Source organism: Mastomys coucha, unplaced genomic scaffold (assembly GCF_008632895.1).
Source record: "Mastomys coucha isolate ucsf_1 unplaced genomic scaffold, UCSF_Mcou_1 pScaffold9, whole genome shotgun sequence".
Taxonomy (NCBI): Eukaryota; Metazoa; Chordata; class Mammalia; order Rodentia; family Muridae; genus Mastomys; species Mastomys coucha.
The window spans coordinates 76,970,549-76,976,554 of NW_022196915.1; positions in this window are offsets into that span (position 1 = coordinate 76,970,549).

Here is a 6,006-nt window from a genome sequence, read left to right on the forward strand (position 1 = left end):
AAAAAAAAAAAAAAAAGAAAACAAACTGTTCCTGAATATGTTCTATATTTTATTCAGAGTTCACACCTCAGGAACCTCATAATCACCTGTAACTCCAGTTTTAGGGAATCTTATGCCCTCTACTGACCTCGGTGGGCAAATACATACAGACAGCCATGCAAAGTCTTTTTTATTTTAAATTGGTTATTTTATTTATTTACATTTCAAATGTTATATCCCTTCTCAGTTTTCCCTTCACAAGCCCACGATTCCCTCCTCCATCCCCCTGCCTCTATGAGGGTGCTCCCCCACCCACCCACCCACTCCTGCCTCAGCACCCTAGCATTCCACTATCCTGGGTCATGAAGCCTCCACAGGACCAAAGGGCTCCTCTCCCAGTGATGCCAGATAAGGCAATACTGTACTACATATCTAGCTTGAGCCAAGGGTACCTTGGAGCTTTGGGAGATCAGGTTGGTTGATATTGTTGTTCTTCCTAGGAGGTTGCAAACCCCTTCAGTTCCTACAGGCCTTGCCCCAACTTCTCTATTGGGGTCCCGGCACAATGTTTGGCTGTGTACATCCGCATCTGTATTGGTCCAGCTCTGGCAGAGCCTCTTAGGGAACAGCTATACCGGGCTCCTGTCAGTAAGCACCTCTTGGCATTAGCAATAGTGTCTGTGTTTGATGTCAGCAGATAGGATGTATCCTTAGGTGGGGCAGACTCTGGATGGCTTTTCCTTCAGTTTCTGCTCCACTCTTTGTCCCTGCATTTCTTTTTGACAGGAGAAATTCTGGATTAATAGTTTTGAGGTGGGAGGGTGGCCCCACTTCTCAACTGGAGGCTGTGACTATCCACTGGATATGGTCTTTACAAGTTCTATCTCTTTTTTGTTGGGTATTTCAGCTAATGTTAGTGGTGAAGGTAAACAAAGTTACAGGATGCTAAATTTCTTTTTGAATAACTCATTCTTTTAATTTTAAAAAATATTTTCATAAACTTGGTTCAACTAGTAAGAATAATTAGCAAATTATGATTAGCACGCAATGTAGTGACCATAGTTTTTTATAACTATAAATGTTAATAACTTATATTTAATGAAGTTTTCAAGTACTCTGTCTAAAAGATATTAAAAACACCATGCACAAATACAGTTGTAGGAAAGGAAGCAATAACTATGGATTTGTTCTGTGTCACAGAATTTAGAAATGGAAGAGCTCATAATAAAACCCAGATGAAATAGAAAGCAGACCAGCAATTCTATGGAAGTAGTTATTAAATGTTTTCCCCACACTATAACAAAATAAATTGTCTAAGTAAACACAGAGTTAAATGTATTTGAAGAAAGGTAGATTAAAAATAAAGGAAATGTCTAAGTTACATAAACAGGAACTGTTAACAATGCATTATCACATAGATAAAAGGTTTAAATTCTTAGCTTATATGAAGAAAACTGATATTTCTTGAATAGTTTTTCATGATTTTAAGAAACAAAATAAACATTCCAAAAAGATTGATAAATATATTATAAGCATTATAAGCACAAGTGCCACATGATGAAGTTTTTGAACTTTCATAGGGTGGATATGTTGCTAATAGGAAACCAAAGGTTTTTTTAATTATTCACATTTCCCTTCTGGGAAAATGGTGGCTCAACATAATGCTGACAGTGGATGTGGCTAGTGAGAAGCAAAGGGTGTGGTAAAAATTTAGAAAGTCAAAATTTTTAAAATTTCTTTCTGTACATTGTAAAAACTGAAAACAAACCACGCTGGTAGGTTAATTAGCCTTGCGGCCATGGATAACCATACAATTCTGTTATACATAATTCTCATTTAATTTTTTCATTTATCCTAGATTACCTAATGCTGTTCACATTAAGGGCAAAATATAGCCCAATCTTTTCCATTTTCATGTGCATATCCAAGATTGATACAGTAGAGGATATGAGAAAGGCTCATTGGAATTTTCCACTTTAACTTAGAATTCAATAAAGAAAGCTATAGTGAATAGGACAAACATGAAATTGATAGATACAGTCTGGGAACTCTTTATGACAGTAAATAAAAACACTAATCATTATAATATCTATAGTTTCAGAGCTTATGACTTAAGTGAATACAATGAAGAAAAGGAAAGAAAGGTGATAAAGAATACTAAGACATGAAAATATCAGTAAATTGCAAGAATTTAATAACAATTTAAAAACTGTTCAAAGCAGTTTTTTTGTAACATTAGTACAGAGTTGCTAAATATTTTGAGGCATGAGAAGTTTAGAAGTTTTAATCTTTCTCTCTCTCTCTCTCTCTCTCTCTCTCTCTCTCTCTCTCTCTTTCTCTCTCTCTCCCCATGTTTGTGAGTGTGTGTGAGTTGTTGTTATTGTCTGTCTGTCTGTCTGTGTGCTTGTGTGGTGTGTTTCACTTTCTTTTCTTATATCCATGCAAATGATTTCTTTGACTAAATATACTGTTTGAAAATAGTTCATCAAATGAGTTAATCCAAACATTAAAAACATGAAAAAAAAGACTGTGAATTTGAAAATAAAGCAGTTAAAACCATGTAAATTTTAGATCTGTAGTAAGCCCATAAACCAATGGAATTTGTGATTTCTCGGAATAGCAAAGGAAGGAGAAGGTAATATATGAAGAAATAACAAGAAGGTTATTCATTTTAAAATACCTACTAGTGTGATGGGCCCAAGTTTTATTATCATTGTGGCACACAAAGTTCCCGGGGAAAATGAATAATTCATTTTGTCCCATATAATAATAGATAAAATATGTTCAACTTAGACCAGTTATTCTAATAGCAGAATAATGGATGTTCAACTTCAGAAGATCCCATGTGGATTTAAAAATAAGTATACAAACATAGAAGTCTTATATTTTCTAAAAACACAAAAGTCAAGGCATAAATTCACTCGTACCTCACTGTTAATAGAGATGATACAGTATAACGAAAAGACAATGGCTCTTAGCCTCTTAGCACACTCACCTTTCTGCTTTACTGTTGTCTTTTTCTATACAATGTATGTTACACTCTTGAATGTCACGCGGCTTCAGAAGGACCACACCAGGCCAAACAGTTCCACATGAGGTTTATTGGGAGAGAGAGAGGGGTGAGGTGGCAGCAGAAAGAGAAGTGGGGAAAAGAGAGAGGAGGAGAGAGAGAGAGAGAGATCGGGGGGGGGAATTTCTTCATATATGTATGATGACATAATTACAGGGAAGATGGGAGGTGAGCCAAGTGGATTCTGAGAATATGGTGGCTGTTGCCTTAGTAACAGGTCTGCAGTTTCCACCTATATGATGTCACAGGTTTCAGAGGTCCTGATATTAACACTGTCTATTAGTGGATCCTAGCCCATTGACACAGGAGAATAAGGAGTCTCATTTTATTCCTCTGTCTTCATTTCATTTTTACTATCTCCTTAGCATTTCCTTTTATCAAAGGCCATTTCTACTATATACTGATCTCATTTTATCAAATTTAAGATAACACACACACACACACATACACACACACACACACAAAGTCAAAGATATATAATATAGACTGCAGTCATTTAAAGTCTAAGCATTTTATGTCACTTTTTATTGAACAGTATCTCTTTGTCAATTGTCAGTTCCACCTAGTTTAGGTCCTTATCTTGTTGGGAATAAAAAAGTCTCTTGGTGATTCTTTTCCTTCCCTCAATAAAACTGAAAGATTGTCTTCAGATTTACAGAAACAAAGAAGCAAATAAAAACCTGTAGAAAAGAAAGCATGTGTTAAACGATATTCCTAAGTCCTTATGATATACTTTAAACAGTTCATTTTTATGAAATACACAATAAAAATGTAATTTTAGAGCAATAAAACAACACAGCTCTGTATATCATATGTAGTTTCTCTTTATCTGTATATTCAGTGATTTAATAAGGTGTATTATATTAATTTCCTTTTTAAATAATCATTTGAAAATTTTAATTTAAACAAAACCTTATAAAGTTTTAACACAGTTTGAATTGAGAATTGGAGCTGGATAATTAATGGCCCATATGCATTGCCTATGAGGATTTATACAGATTATCTATACTTGTCAACCAAACCAAATTATGATGCATGTACTTTGTTAAAACTCTATTTTGGAGTAATTCTTGTTGAGACAAAAAGGTGAACTCTTCATTTTAATTTAAGGTACACTTAATAGCTATCAAACTGAGCTTATCTTTAAAGATTAAATTCATCTAATTGATGGGAGCGCTGCTTCTTACATTCACCACAGTATGATTCAATTTACTAGTGAAGGCAGGATGCCTTTATGAAGAATTTCACAGCAGGGTTGGAGACTTATTCCCAAACAGTTAGTATCTATTTTTATACCTGAGTGGGAGCATACAAAAAGACCCAATGTTTAAAAAGAACTAAAAAATATAGAAAACAAGGTGAAAAAAAGGTAATTACATATATTACATCCAAAAAGTAAAGGAACTGAATTTGAAAAATCTTAATGATTCAAGTTGACTTATGTTTTGTTTTAAAACATTTGGCTTAAAATATCATGTGGTTTCTATAATAGATTGTAAGAGGTATTCTAATAGATATACACTGTTTACATTTTAAACTAGAATTAAAGTTGTTTCATTAGGACTAATGTTTATAGTGTTGGTTAGTTTTATTAAATTGCCATAAGCTAGAATCATATAAAAAGAGGGAAATGTCTCTTCAACTGAGAAAATATCTCCACATGTTATCCTGAAGGCAAACCTGTGGGTCATTTTTTTGGTCAAGATTTGATATGAGTGGGCCTATCACACTGTGGGTGGTACAGCCCCTTCAAGAAAGGGTAGTTTAGGTTTGTATAAAAACAAAAGCAAAAACAAATTAAGTCTCTTTGTTAGGGTTTCCACTCCTATAAAGAGTTTCCAAAACCAAGGGAATTTATATAAAGCACAACATTTAATTGGGGCTGTCTTACAGTTTAAGATTCTGTCCATTATCATCATGGTAGGAAACATGACAGCATCCAGGCAGATATGGTACTGAAGAAGAAGATAATAGTTCTATACCTTGATCCAAAGGTAGACAGAAGGAGAACGCCTTCTGCAGACAATCAGGAGGAGGGTCACTATCACACTTTGTGGAACTTACTTATAGTCCTCAAAGCCCACCACACCAATTACTTTCTTCCTTAAACAAGGCCACATCTACCCCAACAAGGCCACACCTCCTAATAGTGTTACTTCCTATGAGCCAAGCATATGCAGTCCACCACAATAAGCAAGCAAAGAAGAACCAATGAGTGCCATTGCTTTGTGGCTTCTGGTTTAGTGCTGGACTCTATATCAGGATACATAACCCAGATACAACATTTTCTTGATAAGTTTATTTTTGGTCAACGTCTGCATCATAGCAATTTGAACAAAATTTCCTGAAAAGAGGTTGTATCTGGCTGTGAACAAAATTCCTGGGAAAACTACAACTATCTGTAGATATGGATGGAGGGACCAGAACTTCAGTGCTGTGGACAGACAGGAATGTTGTAAGCCTGGAGGCAAATTACTTTATCTTGACCAAGGATTGTGGGAAAAGAGATAAAAAGGTTAAGGAGAGCTTTAATCTGCACCAGAATAGTAGGAAGATCTTGGTGCAAGACCCCACAGAGCAACAACAAACAAAAGTTACTGCCAATACCATTCCTCAGTGGGCCAAGGATCTATGCAAAGCTTTCCATGGATACTGAAGAGACAACCACATGGCTTTTGCTTACAGTCATGAAGCATACATGAGAAAGAGGTTTCAAAAAGTTCCTTTATTTTTCATTTTGGAGAGAAGCCTGGGCTGTAGCACTTGAGTCTTGCATGGAAGTCATAAAAGATTGCAAAACGTTAGGTTACATTGGGGATCTCAAAATGCTAAATATGGAATATTTGTCAAGTAGATATTCATATGTGCAGGTAAAACAACCAGAGAAATAGAGGAAGAAGAAGAAGAAGAAGAAGAAGAAGAAGAAGAAGAAGAAGAAGAAGAAGAAGAAGAAGGAG